The 18,684-nt window shown below is 39.7% G+C and overlaps 1 protein-coding gene and 1 long non-coding RNA gene across 3 annotated transcripts in view; one reads left to right on the top strand and one right to left on the bottom strand.

Annotated features, from left to right (window-relative positions):
* ATP10B (ATPase phospholipid transporting 10B (putative)) overlaps positions 1 to 18,684 on the bottom strand; it is a 323,628-nt gene that overhangs the window by 283,532 nt on the left and 21,412 nt on the right. The gene's annotated exons all lie outside the window — the stretch shown is intronic.
* LOC306663509 overlaps positions 6,343 to 18,684 on the top strand; it is a 141,288-nt gene continuing 128,946 nt past the window's right edge. The window contains exons 1-2 of the long non-coding RNA XR_013764453.1: positions 6,343 to 6,357; positions 6,428 to 6,855. This is a non-coding gene — a long non-coding RNA (uncharacterized lncRNA). The remainder of the gene's footprint in view (positions 6,358 to 6,427; positions 6,856 to 18,684) is intronic.

The following is an 18,684-nucleotide window of genomic DNA, read 5'->3' as shown; positions in this document are numbered from 1 at the left end:
GAGTAATGAGATTAAAACAGTAATTAAGTCTTCCATATTAAAAAGTCCTGGACCTGATGGTTTTGCTGATGAATTTGACAGAACATTTAAATAAGAACTAATTCTAATTCTTCTTGAGCTATTCCAAAAAACTGAAATGGAAGGAACTCTACAAAACTCTTTTGAGGCCAGCATTACACCAATACCAATAACCAGACAGACAAAGAAACAACACAACTAAAGAAAACCACAGACCCAATCTCTGATGAAAATAGTTACCAAAAACAAAAAACAAAACAAAACAAAGAACTGGTGAACTGAATTCAACAGCACATCAGAAAGACCATACACCAAGATTAAGTTGGATTCATCTAAGGAACACATGAATTGTTCAATATATGCAAATAAATAGGATGCAACACATCAACAGAATGAAGGACAAAAATCATAAGATAATCTCAATGGAGACAGGAAAAGCATATGGTAAGGTTCAACACTCCTTCATAATAGAAGCTCTCAACAGATTAGGAAAAAGCTGTAAAACCTTCAAGATAATGATATCTATATCCCCCATTCTTAATATACTACCATAATTTTTTTCTTTTCTTTTTTTTTTTTTTTTTGATACTGGGGATTGAACCAGGTATGCTTATTCACTGAGCCATATCCCCAACCCTTTTTATTTTGTATTTTGAGACAGCATCTTGCTAAGTTGCTTAGAGCCTCACTAAATTGCTGAGGCTGGCTTTGAATTCATGATCCTCCTGCCTCAGTCTCCTGAGTCACTGGGATTATAGGCCTGAGCCATGGGACCCAACAGAACCAGAAATCTTAACAAGAACAATTAGGCAGAAATAAAGACACACAAATTGAAAAGACACTAAATAATTCATATGTGTAGGTGACATGATTTAGAAAAACAGATACTCCATCAAAAAAACTATTAGAACTAATAAATTCCTATGTTACAGGATATAAACTCAACATACAAAAAACCATGCATTTTTAAACAATAAACTTGAAAAAAAATTATGAAAGCAATCTGGTTCACAATAGCTACAAAAAATATTCAGGAGTAAATTTAACAAAGGAAATGAAAGATACCTTTAATAAAATTATAAAACACCAATGAAAGAAATTAGAGAGGATACAAAACAGGAAAGATACACCACATTTTTGGATCAGATGAATTACTAGTGTTAGCAGGACCATACTATCCACAGCGTTGTACAGATTCAACATAATTCCCATTAAAACACCAAATTACTTCACAGAAAGAGGGAAAAAAAATATGAAGTTTTAATGGAACCGCAAAAAGACCCAAGCAGATTTTGAGGGGGTAAAAAGAATAAGCTGGAAGCATCACAATATTTGACTTTAAAACATACTACAAAGTTGTAGTAACCAAACCAGCATGGTACTGGCCTCAAAACAGAACAAAGGAACAAAACATAAGACCCAAAAATTCATTCATATTCTTTCAGCTAATTTTTGACAAAGGTACAAGAACATACATTGAAGATCACTTCAATAAATGCATATAAATATGAAGAATTAAATAGACCCCTTCTCACTGAGCACAAAACCAACTCAAAATGTTAAACCTGAAATTATAAAATTAAGTTACAAGAAAACAAACACTTCAAGACATTAGGATAGGCAATGATTTTTTTAAAAAAAAATTTTAAATTTTTTACAGATTGCATTTGATTCATTGTACACAAATGGGGTACATCATTTCGTTTCTATGGTGGTACACGATGTAGGTTCATACCATTTGAGCAATCATACATGTACATACAGTAATGATGTCTCATTCCACCATAAAATTCCCCAAGCACAGCAAGACCAGAGGGAATTGTATCAAACCAAGAAGCTTTGGCACAGCAAAGGAAATAACAGAGGGAGTTAAAAGAAAACTGTGCAATGTCAGAAAATATCTGCAAACTATTCATCCAACAAGAAAGTAATATCCAGAATATATAAAGAACTAAAAAACAATACCAAAAATTGGGATGAAGATTTAAATAGACTTTTTTTTTTTTTCAAAAAAAATACACATAGCCAGCCAGTATATGAAAATAATGTTCAATCTCGCTAATATTCAGGGAAATGTAAACCAAAGCCACAATGAGATACAGTCACTCCTCAGATAATAAGGTTATCATCAAAAGGAAAAAGTTAATTCTGTCAAGGATCCAGAGGAAGGGGAAATCTTACACTGTTGGTGGGAATACAAATTAATATAACCTTTATGGGAAACAGTATAGAGATTCCCAAAAACTAAAAATACAACATATGATCCAGCAATACCACTGAAGCCAGAATTAAGGACAGGTAGTTAGTGTAGAAATAGGGGATCGGTCAATCCGAGGAAATGAAGCCATGAAGCCATCTGCCTCTGGAAGTTGGAGACTGCCCCTGGGAGAATGGAATGTCAAGGATCTCAGGAGCCCATTGATTACCAAATTTACCTGCCTTTATCAAGGACTGCAAGCAAGGAGCTGCTAATTAATGCCCCCTGGGCCCTTACCTGCCTGAATCACCTTGGCCCTCCCCCTGCCCATGGCTTTTCACTTAATGCAAAACCAGGCCTAGTCACATAGGCAGGAAGGAGAGGTAAGGGGGGGGAGAGAACTGGAGAAGAGAAGAGACCTTAACCTATAAAAGATGTAGGGTGCGCTCACTTCTTGGGACTTTAGAACATCAGCCACTGCCCCCTTCTCCCTGCCAGGAGAAGTCTGTATTATTACCTTTAAATAAAACCTGCTTAATCTGCTTGCCTTGGCGGGCTTCTCTAGTGTTCAGTCTTCAACATTAGAAGGAGCAGAACTCCTCACCGGTAAACGACGGTATCAGATTTGAAGGCCCCACCGAGATTTACACCGAGGTAAGTAAGCTTCTCTCTCCACGCACCCCACATCTGTTTGAGGTGCATCTTTCTGTCTTTTTATTTTTGGAGGGCAAAATGGGCACCCGTCGGCTACTTAAATGCAGTTAGTGCAGCCGCCATCCTTCAAGACTTGGGTGAGAGGTTTCCCAGCCCAGGCGAGTTTCCAATCACCTGCTCTGTAGGCATGTTGGACTCTGCCGAAACCGTTTCCTACTTTTCTGTCCAGGCCCGCAGCGCAATTGGCGCCAATACGCAGTGTCCCTAGTCCTGATCTGCCCAGGATGCGTGGAGGAGGAGGAAAGGAACAACTGTGGGGTTCCCAGGCCCGGGCTACTCTCTGGCGGACCCCAAAGGTTCCTTGTCCGGACTCTCCCTCCTGAACGCTGAGGGGTATCCAGGGCGATCAGTAGATGAATGGCACTGAGGGAAAGCGCCGATTACCTTTGCCTCCGTATGGGCCCTGCAGTGCACGACACTCCCGCACATCCACTCCCTCCTGGATGCTCTACTTCCCTTGCTGGTCAGACATTAGGAATTCAAACTGTAGGATTAAGGCCTGGGATGATTAGTGTGAAAATGCCAAGGTTCCCTTTGTTCGCATAGTTAGCCTTCACTAGTCTAGACATCTAGAGTCTCCCCGTTACTGTTCCTGTGCTTAAATGTGCTCATGGTGTTCTCTTTAAGCTGCAAGAGGGAGGGATTTAAAAACCCCTCCCGTGAGACCCTCCAAGCAAAGGGCATTATATGCCTAACAACCAATAGATGTCCCCTCACCCTCCGGAGATTCCTTTAGTCTACAGGACAGAAAGATAGGCAAAAGGCACACTTTTTACTTTTGTCATCGTTTTTCATAATTAGGAGTTTATAGTGGCAGGAGGAAAGCAGTAATGCCCTTAAGTCTGAATCCTCCCAGGGTCTCTAGCACAGGGCAAACTAGGACCCTAGCACTTTGCCAAAGAAGGCCAGAAATAACTTTGGCAAAGCCAGGTAGTGAAGGACGGGTTTTTCTGGACCCTAAGGGAGCTCAAAGTTAGGGAGACGTCCCTAATACTTCTATCTCAGAAGGGAGCTTCTCTCTCAACAGTATTGCCAGGTTCACCACTAGCCTGCATACTGCTAAATTGCAAATGATCAAGAAAAGTGCCTTTCATATGTTACCATGCTTGACGTCAATAATTTCTACCATGAGAGGAGAAAGCCTTGAGGAATCGCCCACTAAGGGAGGAAAATCAAGGGGACCCTCCCAACTTAAGACAGACAAAAAATTTAGGGAGGTTTTTGGAGGATTCTAATAAATATTGAGATGTTTCAAAACTTATATGCCAGGTATTTGACTTCACCTGGAAAATTATGCTATTAACCATCTAGAGCACAGGCAGTTCCCAGAAACCATCCTAAGTGGGATTCGAATAATGAGTAGGATGCCTAAAAAAACTATATGAGGCCTTCAGGAAAATCCTGCTATTTTCACGGAGAGACTCAGGAAGGCAGTAAGAAAACACACCACCCTGAATCCTGAACCCATAAAGGGCCACCTACTTTTTAAAGTATAAATTTATCATTCAGTCAGCCCCAAACATTTAGAGGAAATTATAAAAATTGGCACGTGGCCCTGATCAATCCTGAGATGATCTTCTCCAGCTTGCATCTTCCATTTTTAATAGAGATCAAAAAAAGAAAGAAAAGGGAACATAAAGACAAGAAAAAGGGCTTGTTAAAGATCATTCAAAATGACAAACTTTTAATGCCTTGCAATAGTCCATGCAATTCACCCATTTTAGGAATTAAAAAGCAAACTGCCTAGTTCAGAACATTAGAATAATGAAGCAGTAATTTCCCCCACCCTGTAGTTCTTAATCCATACACCTTTATCTTGGATTCCAACTGCTGCTTGGTTTACTGTGTTAGATTTAAAAGATGGCTTTTCCTGTTTATGCTAGACTCTGAATAGCAATTTCTGTTTGCCTTTGAGGAACCAGTTAGTGTCTCAACTAACCTAGACAGTGTAGTCTCAGGATTTAGATGGCCCTCACCTGTTCCGGACAAACCTTAGCTAAGGACTTAACAAAATTCAGAGATAAAACATCTGTGATTGTTCTCCAGTAAGTAAATGACATCCTTTAGGTGCCTCCACCCAGGAGAAATATCAAAAGGCCATTGCAGAACTCCTAAACTTCTTAGCTAATAGGAATTATAAGAGCTCAAAAAAATAAAGCTTAATTATGCCATCAACAGGTTCAATACTACAGGAAATAGCCACCATAGGACAATATTCTGCCCCAGGAATATCAAAAAGGGGCCTTACTTCAAGCTCCTGTCCTCAACTTACCTATGAAGCAAGATTTAACCTGCTTGTCAATGAGGGGAAAATAAATCCCGAATACGCAGCCATAGACAGCTCAATAACCAATAACATATCTCAGTGAGGAGCTTAGCATAGTAGCTTTATTCTCAAAAGTAATGGAAAATAAGGTCTCATAATTTTCTTTGACATCCAAGCCTGTCCTGATAGAGATGGCTAAAATGCCCTAGGCACAAGGTTTCTGTTAAAACCCGTTAGATCCTTCCAGATCTCAGTCAAGGCTTACATTGAAATGTAAATAGAGGAAGCCTAAAGGCTCAGTAGGAGACCAGTCTCAAACCCGAGGAAAAAAAAAGGTAAAAAAAGTCTTACCTAAACTCCAGCAAAAGTAAATTTTATGGTGCTTTACTAAAGTAATTAATGGCCATATCATTTTTCCAGGACTCTTGTCTTTTTTTTTCAATTCTACATTTTTTTTGAGCTCATGACTTTTTGATTAGTTCTATTTTTTTATTCAACTAGAGTTTTTGAATATCTGTTACACTGCAATGGAGATTCACCTATAAAATTACAAGGCCTTTGATTTTGTGTTATTTGTATGTCGTGCTGTCTGATGTCATGTTTTGTCTGTATCAAAATTGAGTGCTCCTAAAATTTAAAAAAATGGATCCAGATACTCTTAATTCACGTGATTGAAAAAGGTTCAATTCAAATTGGGTAAGCTAATAAAAATAAAATGTCTTTGAAAATAACTCGCAAGTCTCTAGGTGGTCAAGCTAATAAAATATTGATGTTAATAAAATGTCTAATATCAATTGTTTCTAGGACTTTTCTTCAACAGGAAAGAGACGGCAAATACTGTTCAGGACACTTGTCTGGTATCTTAGTTTTTACAAAATAAGTGAATTAGAGTTGACATGTATGGGATTACTCAAATGTGTTTGTAGAGACATCTGATTAATTTACAAAGTTAAAATGCTAATTGTTAAATAACATCGAGTACTTTTAACTCCTTAAATTCCATGGGGTAACATACTTAAACATTATTGGTGTTTTCATAGGTTGGTAAATAAAAAGGATTTAAAATTGCTTTTGTGTCATCACTAAACTAAAAACAAGTTTACTAAGAGTTATGTCCTAACAAGTGCAGTTCTATATACAAAGGGTCCCAAAAGTTTCAATTGTGTTTCAATTAGAGTACTATAAACAAAATATTTAATCTTATTAAGAAAGAGTAATTTATTTAAATTCAGAAATTTCCTAAGAGTTGTTTCAGAATGTGAACAAAAAGGGGTCAATAGATAGAAAAGAGAAAAAAAAAGGTTCTGGGTATGGAAATGTATTTAATAAAAGGGAAAAGGAAATGTTTCTGGGTAAGAAAGTGCTTGCGTGATGAAATACATGAGGGTCTAAGTAAGTGCTAAGAAAGTCTGTGTGTAAGTAAAGGGCAAGTTTCAACAAGTTTGCGTGTAACTAAGTTGGTTGTATGTATGTGAGACAGCTAAAGCTATTTAAGGTTTTTCCTAAGGTGAAATACTAATGTTCTGATATAAACCAAAGTTTAATCTATATGGTAAAATGACATGGTAAAATGACAAGGATTTCTTAGAAACACTAATTTACTCTTAACTTTGTGTCTATTAAGTTTTATTCTTTAGAACAATTAGTCTTAAAAATTGGGGTATACAATTATGGTTAAACAACTGTCAGAGTATTGTACTACGTTAGAGTCTAAATTTTTCTTTAAAAACTAAATTTGGTAATATAAAAGTGTCAAGGTAATTGTGAAATGGTCACTCTTTGTATATTAAATGTGTTCATATTTTCCAGGTATACAAGTTTTTTAAAACAGGAAATTTATCAAGCTGCTATTCTCCAAACTAAACTTGTCTGTAATGGTAATTTTAAACTTATAAAGAGTAAATTTTATTGGGTATTTATTTCTATTGCTTAATGTTCTATTACAGGACCTGTTATCAATAGGGTATGTGTAAAATTTGTTACTTTTTTACAATGAGATAAAGAATTTTAAATGTAAATGTATTTCTAAATGGTAGAGCCTGATTGTTTAAAGGTTAATATTGTGAAACATGAAAACATTTTGCCACTTTGCCACACAAAAGGAAAGTTAAAAGTTCTCAGGCTTTCTTTAATTTGTTTTAGATATAATGTTAATTGTTTTAATTAGTGTTCATATAGACTCAGGAATCAATATATGTAAACTTCTTAAAATGACATTTAAGAAAGAAGCAAAGATCAATATTAGAATTAGAACACTTGATTTGTAAAGAGCCACACCTTACCTGAGATAAGGCTCTGCCTCCCACCTTACTACATATTAGAATGGCTACAAAGTCAGTCAGAATTCAGCTTATTTAAAAGATTGGTTCTTGTTGTAAAAGTACTGTGATCTCAAATAGGGATATAATGTGGCTCTCAAAATTCAAGATAGCTATTATATAAGCTGAATATATTTTTACTCTTGCTAATTTCATTTTGTAAAACTGTTACCTGTTAATGTTTTGCAGAAGTAGCTGCTTCCAGAACATACAACCTAGGTAACTTGTGATAAGCCATCACCTATAGAACAGATAGTGGTAACTTCCAGTACTAATACAGACTCCAGTTAAATAAAAGGGTAAATAACTGTAAAGTTATAGACATTGAAGTTAAAGCCCAGTACTCTTACTTTATGACTGGTCAGACTGGCTTGCTGGATGATTAAGACCAAACTTAGAGATTGGAATCAAATACAGAGGGCAAGATAGACGAGTATTTGGATCTTTTGCCCTCAGTCAGCCTGAACCCAGAGAACAAGAGAACTTCTCTAAGGAGCGTTGCAACTCTGGGTCACACAACCTCCTGATCAAGGAGATTGATGAGGCCACTAGAGGATGAAAAGCCAATCATTGCACCTGCTGCAGAGGAGGGACATGGAAAAAGGGATACATCCCTTGATGCTTCCAAAGGAAGCCACCTTATCAAGGAGACCCTGCCTAACCAAAGGCACTGGTGAGCTAAGAAGCTGCTCTTATGTTCTCTACGAGTAACCCCTGTGGGAACTCAGCTGACTCTTTAACAAGACAGGAACAGGTCAATTTGACCAGCTTGATCTTAGACACCCAGCAAAACAGTTAAAACCATAGCCATTCTTGGGCATTTAAAAGAAATAATAGTTAAATGTAACTTAAGATGTACACTTGTGTTAGCCCACTAGAATAAAGACTGGAAGCTACAAAGTGGCAGATTCTTAGGCAAATATGCCTGATAACTATCAAGAGAAACTGCCAGAGTCAGAAGTTTTAGTCAGTTTAAAGCCTGCAGACCTTCCTAAACTACACAGGTAGATTTAATCTATGTTTGCTAGTATGATTTTCTAGCCCTAAGTACCAGAAGTATAGAGATCTCTACTAAATGTTGTGTTTACATTCCTGATAATCTGGACAATGTTAAAGTTCCCAAATAAAGGCCTTGTTCTCTCCAGCCTTTGCTAGGCCTTGTTATGGGAACAACTTCTCAGTTCTTCCACCCCTGGTGAGGAATTATTGACTTCTGTCATCTTTATGATATTCATTGGTATGTTCCAGATGCTGCATCATTTACTTTGTACTAATCTCAGAGAAGTCTGTATTATTACCTGCTTAATCTGCTTGCCTTGGTGTGCTTCTCTAGTGTTCAAATGTCAACATTAGAGGGAGCAGAACTCGTCACTGGTAAACGATGGTATCACCACTACTGGGTATCTATCCAAAGAAGATGAAATCATTATATCAAGATATTTGGACTTCCATGTTTACTGTAGTACTATTCAGAGGGAGATAAATATGGAATTGACCTAGAAGCCCATCAGTGGATGAATGGATAAGGGAATATGGTATATATGCACAATGGAATATTAATCAGCTGTAAGGAATGAAGTCCTGTCATTTGCAGCAATGTGGATGGGACTGAAGGCTGTGTTAAGTAAAAGAAGCCAGACCCAGCAAGACAAATCCCACAAATTCTCACTCATTTGTGGAAGCTGAAAAGCCAATCTCATAGAAGAATGGAATGGGATAGAGACCCTAGCGACTAGGAAGGGCAAGCGGGAGGGTGAATGAAGACAATCTCAACAAGGGGCACCAAAACACCAGGAGGAATTACTTCTGTTTTCTAAAGCACGGTAGTGTTACTATTAAAATAACCTTTGATATAGTTCAAAATTAATTATGACATTTCCAGAAGATAAAATCTATGTTTGGAGATGAAATGCTTATTACCCTAATTATATTACTACACATTGTGTACATGTGTTGAGTTGCCATAATGTGCCCCATGAAGACTTACAAGTATTTTGTCTCAAAGTGTGTTAAACACTTCTGTTTGTGGTAATATGAACCCTAAGTACCCATCAGAGACACACAAGCTGCTTAGACAAGGGAGGGGCTGTGTCAAAGTTTTAGTGGAATATGGATGAAACACTATTTTCTTCTGTCCTCCAAGAAACAGGAGACCAAAGGGGCATGATCATATCGAATTCTCTAATCTCCATTAAAAATAAAAACACAGGAAATGGAAGAAATGTACAGTCACATATGAAACTTTTGAGGGAAAATGTGGTAGGAAAAGGGACTTTGGAGACGTAAAAATTACTTTGGTGGATGATGGATGTGCTCATGTATACATTTCACAACTTGAACTGTAGATTTAAGACACAGTGTATTGTATGGTGATTGTATCTCCACAAAACTCTTAAAAACTAAAACTCAGATAAAAACAGCAAGAAAAAGTCAGTCATGGTTTTTCTCTGGCCTCTGGGCTCAGAACTTAAGTTTCTGTAGGTAGACAAAACTCATCTTATTCTGGCATTCCCAAACCTCCCTAGAGAAGGTCTGTTTTGCAGTCAGGATGGAAACAATTCTCATCTCCAGCCTCTAGAGGGCGCCCTTCCCTGGGGGAGCAGAAGAGAGGAGTCCAGGTGGCAGTGAGCACTCACAGCAGAAAGCCTTCTAGCTCAGACAACATCAGGGCAGAGGTCCTGATGTTGTGGTCCGGATTGTGTTTTGCTTGATCTCCGTGGGGTTCAGCCCTACAGAGCATTATCTCCTGACTATCCTCCCTTCTCCTGAGGCTGCCTCCTTAAACCACCAAATGGTTTCCCAATCTATGGACAAGTCACTCCCTCCCATTTGCCCCCATATCTTTTCTCTTTCTTCCCTCCCTTTGCCTTTGTTCAAATTCCTTTTTTTGGAGTCCTATTCCCCATTTACATATAGGTTTGTTGAACACTGAGCGGCCAAGTAGTTTACAGTGTTTACTTAATCTGTACTAGCACCAGGGGAAACAGTAGCCACCTTATTTTGTAGATAAGGAAAACGCTATTGTGACAGGTTCAGGGCTTGCTAACATCTCTCCTTTTTTAAGTGCAGAGCTCAGATTGCAACCCAGACTGCCTCCAGCATCTGAGCTCCTAACTTCCAGGTATATGTCCTTTCATGATTTCCCCAATTTCCTTCCTGTACACAGGAGTTAATTTGTGCTACTGCTATTAGGTCAAGTATTTCATAAAATGCAATGAAGATGTATACTACATATATGAAAAATGATCTCTGAATGCTGTTAAGCACATGTTCTTACTGTTAAACATTCAATAATTCTGTACTTAAGATCATCGTATATGTATGCAACAAACTAGAAGCATGTGCATCAATTGTATCAATGGTCATCCGTATCATGGGGTGGTGAATAAGATTTACTTTGTTTTTTGCATATCTATTTTCTTAAATATTTATGATGGACACATTCTTTATGTCATTGAAAAATTGAAAATCTTTTTAGAAGGGAGGGGTATATTTTTTTTCTCTTTAAAAAATCTTGGTTCTGTCTAGAAAGCATCATATCTTTTTTTTCCTAGGAGAGTAACAATGTGCTTGCTCTAAGAAGGTAGGGAAATGTCAGAGGTGCAAATCAGAGAATGCCTAAAGCCAAACTGAGTTCTCAGTTCAGAATAGGGGCTACGGGTCACAGTGAACCAAATGGAGCATTTGCTTATGCTTTGCAAATGTGGGCTTCAACCCAAATGCCAACTGCTACCTAACACCTCCTATGTCTCCTTTGCCCTACTGCTGCTTCCCTTCCTCCTTCGGACTTGGCACTTCCATTTTACCTACCTTATAAAATCTGTCATTTTCTCTTGATAAAGTGTTAATAGAGGGGTTTTAAAAGTTTAACATAAAGGTCCTTCCACATCGTCACTTGATTGCGAGTCAGTTTAAGAGTTCTATCAACTATCTCAGGTGTGCCCATCAGCTAGCATTCATTCACCTAACTAATAGTACAATGTCTACTTTGCTCCAAGCTCTGGACTGAGATATGGGGATTTAGTAGTAAAAAAGACAGTGAAAGTCTATGCTTCCCCAACTATGGGGAAGCCACATCCAATAAACATGCAGTCAGACAGACAATGGTGGTCTGAGAACTACTACTGTGGAAATACAGAAGGTGATGGGAAGGAGAGGGGCTGAGGGACTGGTTTTCCATATGATATTAGGGAAGGTCTCTGGGTGAAGGTGATATCTGAACTTAAGATTGGATAGAAAGTAACTGGTAGGTACTCAAATGTTTGCTTCAATGATTGGACTAGCTATTTCCTCATCCCCCAATAATAACTTGTACAGGGAAGGAAATCTGTAATTGTTGAGCTTGATTCAGACAACAGGTTGCTGAACTCTTATTATCTGTTTAATACCATGTTTTATAGACCCCACTTCATGCAACCTCCCTAACAACAGGAGCTAGTCCTTTATTTTCCCACATTCTGCTGTTGACGAAAATGTTCCGAGAAGTTAATGTACCCAAGGTCACATTGCTGGTGAGCAACCAAGTCCACATCTGTTGAGCAGGCTTCAAAGCGCACCTGCTTGTACTGATTCCTGAATGAGTGGAGTGTATGTGAGATCACATACAAAATACAAGATAGCATAATGAGGGAACTGACTAAAGTAAACACATTATCATTTACAGTGTGAGAATGCAAAGACAAATGCCCATTTTATGGAAGTCCTTTGTTCTTTTAAATGTGAGATGAAAATCTAGACCATTTTTATAAAAAAGAAAAAAAAAAAAAAGCCAGTCTCATTATTTTGGTAACATCTCAGGCTGGCCTTGCCATCGATTTGCTGTGTGACCTTATAGAACCAAGTTTACCTCTCTTGCCCTCAGGGTCCCCAACGATGCCCTTGTTGTCACTCAGTGTTGTAAGAGATTTTAGCAAATGCATGGGTGAGAACTAGTGAGGTTAAACTGGGATACTTTGAAAGTGGAGAAACACCAGGCATTTGAGGAGATAAATGGCATAATTAAAAATGGTTTTGATATTGGTTCTGGGGAAAAGAAACGAAGCTCATGATGGAAGAATAAAGAATATCAAAGCAAGCACTGAAGGTGACGCAGGAAAAAAATTGACAATTTTTTTCTTCCCAAGTAGCCAGCCAGCCATAGAGTCTTTGAGGACAGAACCTGCTAATTTTTCTAATTCATTTTTTCTCCTGTGGGACTCATCTGAGGGAGAACATACATTAGATTCTCGCTTCATAGCTTGGAATTTTTGAGAGATGGGAAAGGGCATTGTTAACTGTTGTTGTGTTGATGTTGTTGACAAGTAAAGGAAGACACAGAGGAAAGGCATCGTCAGTGGTCTACGGGGACCAACTGGGTCAGCTTTAGGAGTTTATCACTGGTGATAAGCACGGACATGTTTGGTGTGCAGGCACGTGCACAGCAGATGAGTCTGTTTGGATAGGTACATGTGAGTATCTGTCTGTGGATGGCGGCATTCAGAAGAGAAATGGGTTTAACCAGGGTACCTCCAAGACTAATGACAGGAACTGTTAGCCAGAGGTGAAAGGCTGAGGTTTATAATTACCCATGTAACAGACCAAAGCAGAATGAGTCTCAGAGGCAAACCCGTCATAGACAAAGAAAGTGAGACTCAAAGATCAGCTTGCCCAGGGCTACAAAGCTTGTTTGTGTCAGATGCAAGTCCAAAGCCTAGTCTGCTGACTTGCAGTCTCCAAGTGGCTAGGCTGGATCTCCAAGAAGCCTGTCTCTGTTCCCATTGTAGTGGGACTGAGCAGGTGGTGAAGGCATCCTACATGGTCCCAGCTCACCGTGCCTGCTGAAGAAAGAGCACTTCCAACAGGCTCAATCTATAGGCACTCACAGGTCCCAATGCTGTTCTGTTGGTGCAGGAAGTGGGTATCGCAGAGTCACCATGGGTTCAGGGTCCCTCTTTCGGTAAGTGGAAAACTTGTGATAACATGAATCGGTTCTTACCTGTGCCACAAAATGCTAGAGACCTAACCATTTGATGGCCTGCTGCAAAGGAAATGCTACAGAAGCTTCGTGCGGTTTTAAGATATTTTTCCTCACTTGAGTTATGATTTGAGTTATGAGCACATGGGAAACTGTCACGTGCTTGACAAGATTACAGCTTGGCCGCTATCTTTGGCATCACCCATGGCAGGTAGGACAGGAACACAGCGTGACTCCCATCCCCCTGCACATTTTCCTGGTATGGGGAGGGGTCCGTGTGTAAAGTGAATAGCTATCACCTGCAGCTCTGTGTACCCTGGGTCAGTGAGGAATGGAATCGGCTTTGGGAGGGTATCAGCCAGGGAGGTGACTGAGGAGGCAGGATGTACTGGCGGTCAGGACATTCACAGGGTAGCCTCTTCTGGCAGATTCTGCCACCACAGGCTTGTGTACTAGAGGCATCAGCAAGAAAGACTTCAGCCACCCCACATGGGGACTTCCTGTTGAGTTACCACTCTTTACTCTCCCTACCTCCACAGACCAGGCAGGAGCCTAGCTCCTTTTCATGAAGCTAAACATGATTTCCTGCCTTTTTAAAGGGAACTCAAAGTCTGGGTATATAGTTCAATGGTAGAGTACATGCATGAGACCCTAGGTTTGATTCCTAGCACCACAAAAATAAAAGGGGCTTATATTCAGAAAATTTTAGCATGTTCTAAGAGTAGCCTAGTGGTTGATGTATAGTCTCCAGGGTCAGACATGTAGACTTCCCACTTCATAGCTGGGTAAGCAACTTAATCTTTGAGATTCCTATTCATATCTATGTAACAGAGATGGAGATATTACTAATACCTGTTAGAGGGCAACTTCGAGGGGTAGATTCTGCATCTTCATGATCTAGACAGACAGTCCTGACAAGGCATAAGGTATCCTTATCCACTGATAGCTGTCTGTGCAGAGAGAGATCTGTGTGTCAGCCATGTTACCTACAACGTATACTTTAGCTAATGTGATACCTTCAAGACTGTCTGCCCAATTTCAATATATATTTTAGGCAGAAAATATATTTTGCCAAAGTTAGCAAAAGAGAAGGAAAGGCAAGAGCAGATTTATTCATTTACATATAATAATGTATGTACAATGTTCTGAAAAGTGATTGGCAGGAAGCAAGCACTAAGAACAGCTGTTATAATCTTGGGAACGTGGGGGCTGCTGCTAATGTTAACCAGCACTTTACACTTCCTGTAGGTGCCAGCATAAGACAGTGTAGCTTCACCTGGCACCTGTGAACTGTGAAAAGTGACGGCAGGATGGGGACTCAGAGTAACCTTCTCCTATGTTGCAAATGGGAAAACAAACCCAGTAAGGGGAGGAGATTCCTTAAAGCTATACAATGAATATGAAAATGCATGAAATTCAAACAAGCGGGAAGAAAAATCTCAAACAATATATCAGTTATTAAACTAACTCTGGGATGGATATTTTATCAAGCCCTTAAAAGAAACCCGTCATTGACATATTAATGCTAAACCCATTTTACAGGTAAGCTGAGGACCGAAGAAGTTAAAACCCTACCTAATGTGAGAGCTAGTATGGTTCCAGAGTCTGTTTTACTGCATTATATTATGTATGAAGTTCTTGATAGTGAGATTATAAGGTGAGGATTTAGGTAGATGGAGTATCCCCAATCTGATAATCCAAAATGAGATGATCCAAGATTTGAAAAATTTTAAGCACATGACATTACAAGTGGAAAATTACACACCTGACCTCATGTGACTGGTTATGGTTAAAATTCAGGCACACTAAAATATTGTACAAAGTTACCTTCAGGCTATGAGAATCAGGCATATATAAAACAAATGATGTCCATGTTTCAACTTGGGTCCCATCCCCAACATATCTCGTTATGTACTTACAAATATCCTAAAATCCAACACACTTCTGGTGCCAAGCATTCTGGATAAGGGATACTCAACTTACATTAGATACATTCAGCCACTGGTAAGAAATCTTGTGGAGTAGCCCAGTGTTGCATTTAAGAGTCAGCTGCCATTCCATAGCTTTGCAGTTGACTTGGGCAAATCAGCTACCTCCTTGAGTCCTAGGTTCCTTGTATAGAAGGTCAAAAATCTGTGTCCCCTAGGACTGCTGAGAAAGTTAGACAGCAGCCTAGTGATCAAGAGAGCAAATCTGACTCCCAGCTCCACTTGAAACTAGGATATTTGACATATTTTATAACTTGCTTGCATCCTCAATAGACTCAATTAAAATAGGTCAAGTAATAGGACCTCTACAGGGAGGGATTGTTGTGAAGAGTAAAGCACTCAGCTCAGATCCTGGAATTCAATGAGCATTTCCTAAGTGTTAACGAATATTGCTGTTTCAATGCCTATAAAACCCCAACTACAGCATGCAACATGTTGCAGACAACCAATAAATGCTGGCTATTAAATGGATGATAAACTAAGTTCTTTTGTAAAATATTAAAAATTGTTTATGCCTCAGCTTCTGCCTCAAGCCCTCTGGCTTCACAGAAGTGTAAAGATGTATCTGGGGTAAGAGGTGGAATGGGAAGAGAGATGACAGAATCTTATTTACCCTAAGACTTACTTATATCTCTCCATGGAGACTTGCTCATGTTCTTCTCCTAGTTTCTCTGCCCCTTTCCCCTTTTTTCTGATTGCTCATGGAAATCTGTCCCAAGGGGTATCTGGAACTATGTTCATTCTGGCTTTTAGGTTTTGATTTTAGATTTTGAACATCACAATCTGGGAACAGTCTTAAGTTCTGGGGGAAAATAGGAAATAATTTCCTTTTATTAGCCCCTAGAATGGATCAGGTATGGTACAAGTCACATGAATATGGAAAAATATTCTCCCTCTTCTTTTGTTCATTTAGTCACTATGGAAGTAGGTTGTGCTGAGACCTTTGAGACATTTCATCCCAGAGGGAGCTTTCGAGCATACATCAATCCTAGAGCAGCCTCCAGGAAAACACTTCAATCAGTTCACTCTCTACACCCAGTGATACACAGGATCTCCTGGGCCAGGAAGGGGTTCTGCAAACCTCAAGGGGCAATCTTTAATACATCCTTCCTTTTGTTCATAAGCACCATAAGGGGAAGAGCCAGTGGAAAAATTCTTTAGGCAAATGGGTATTTCCTCTCACCTCCCTCCTATAACAGGACACTGATTAACATTAATGTTAACCTGTGGTGGACATTTGGCAGACACTTCAAATTAACCAGTCCATATTTTCAGGTGCAACCACCTGTTCTTTGCATAGATCTACCAAAGGGCATTTTAACAATTAAAAATCTCCCATGATCCCTTGCATCTAGGAGTAACCTCTATTAGTTTTTCCAGTAAGATGTAATGGAGCTGCTGGGAACAGCTCTCCTTCCTCCTTCTGCAAATGGAGTGGCAATGTTGTGACCGGGAAGGACTGGGGTGACAAGCCACAGTGCAAAGGATGGCAGAGGTAAAATGACTGGGCTCTGAGGCAGCACAGTCTACAGCCATCGAGATTGCTTCCCTCTGCACTTCCTGTTTAAACCCCTGCAACTGGGTCTTGTTTGATTCATATACAACTTGTTCCTAACCAATAGAGTAATGGACATTTGCTACTTACGGCCACTTGGGTTCTACTCCCTTTATTCTAGCAGAAACACCAAGATTTCCTTAAAAATCACGAACTCTTTCCCATATGAAAACTTGGGGAAGGAGGATTGTCTGTACTTCTTGCTAAGTGAAGGGTTATGGAGAGTAATATTCCTAAAAGACAGCTCTCCAAAGAAAAAAGGAGAGAGGTGCAGCTCAAGAGGAAGGAGGGAAACTAGCCAAGGAACAATGGGCCCTGGGGGAAAAGGGTGGATACTTTAGGTCCCTGCTGGACCTAAACCATGACCTTTCCCCATGGCTAATTAGTCCTAAAGGGAACCACAGCAAAATAGCAAGGGGCAAGATTTGAGTCCTCATCCCTGGGATCTGGACTCTTATCTTCCCAGACAACAAAGACTTTCAACCTTTTTACAACTACCTTCCTAAATTAAAGTTTTAACATGTTCAACTAGCACTTGACTGTCAAGACTGCACGTACACAGCTCCCAATGATTACATCATTGTACTCTATAAAACCAAAATCCCCTCTAACTGATGGCCAATTTCCCCATCTGGAGAATGGGCCCCCACGGTGCCCGAGTCCAAGAAGGAATGAAGGCTTCTCTGAATCTGTCGAGGTCTGTGCTAACACTACGGATCCCCAGTTTTCTATCCTTTATAATCTCGTTGTTCAGTCTTCACTTAGATTCTGTGAGTTACCCCCAAATCCTTCCAATGAATTCCTTATTTTCTTGAATTAGAATTCGTTTCTGTGGCCTGCAGCTAAATAACTCTACTTGGTATTTATTAATCTGCATGATATTGATGATGAATAGTTTCTAACTGCCAGGCAATGAGTTAAACTCTCTTCATGCATCAGCCCATGTAATTCTCGTCAGTTGCCAAGGAGTAGAACTGCGAAGTCCATTTCAAAGCTGAGAACACTAAGACCCAATGAGGTTAAATCGTCTCAATGTCCTACAGTTATAGCTCAGTGAATCTCCCTGTGGTGCTTTGCTTTTCCAAGCCATCTTTGTATTTAGGTTGGGTCTTGGTGACTGGTGCTGGTCCATCAAATTTGAATAGCGATAGATGCTAGTAACAGTGAGGGCAGCTCAGAGCTGGTGTGCCTCCTCCCTCTGTCATGCTCTGCCTGTGATCCAGGAGGTTGGCTTGGGTACAGGTTGAGTGATGGCCTCCCAATTTAAACTGGACTATGACAAACAAGAGATAATGACTGTTTGTGGACTCTGAAACTAGCTTGGTTCTTCCTTGAAGATTTTCTTGCTTTGGATGCAGGATTATGGAGATCCCACAGCAGGATAATGAAATCATTGTGTAACACTTGACATTATTGGAAGAGTCACCTCCAGCACTTGTCAGGAGTGCTCACTTGTGCCCGGCTATTGAACTATTAAGTGGAAGAACTTGGATTCAAACCACGGAAGGCATGATTTCAAAGCTCACGCTCAGTCTCCAGCCTCCAGGAGTTTTAAGTGAGGCTGCTTAAGGGCTTGGGAAGGACTGGAATCTGCTGACACTGCTCACTTCGAACTTGCTTCCTCCCTTCCTCTCCCGCAGGGAGAGCTCATCTCAAGAGGACCCTGGGGCCAACC

The sequence above is a fragment of the Sciurus vulgaris genome, assembly GCF_902686455.1.
Source record: "Sciurus vulgaris genome assembly, chromosome: 6".
Classification (NCBI taxonomy): domain Eukaryota; kingdom Metazoa; phylum Chordata; class Mammalia; order Rodentia; family Sciuridae; genus Sciurus; species Sciurus vulgaris.
Note: the sequence above shows the minus strand (reverse complement) of the source record. Positions and strands in the feature narration are given on the sequence as shown.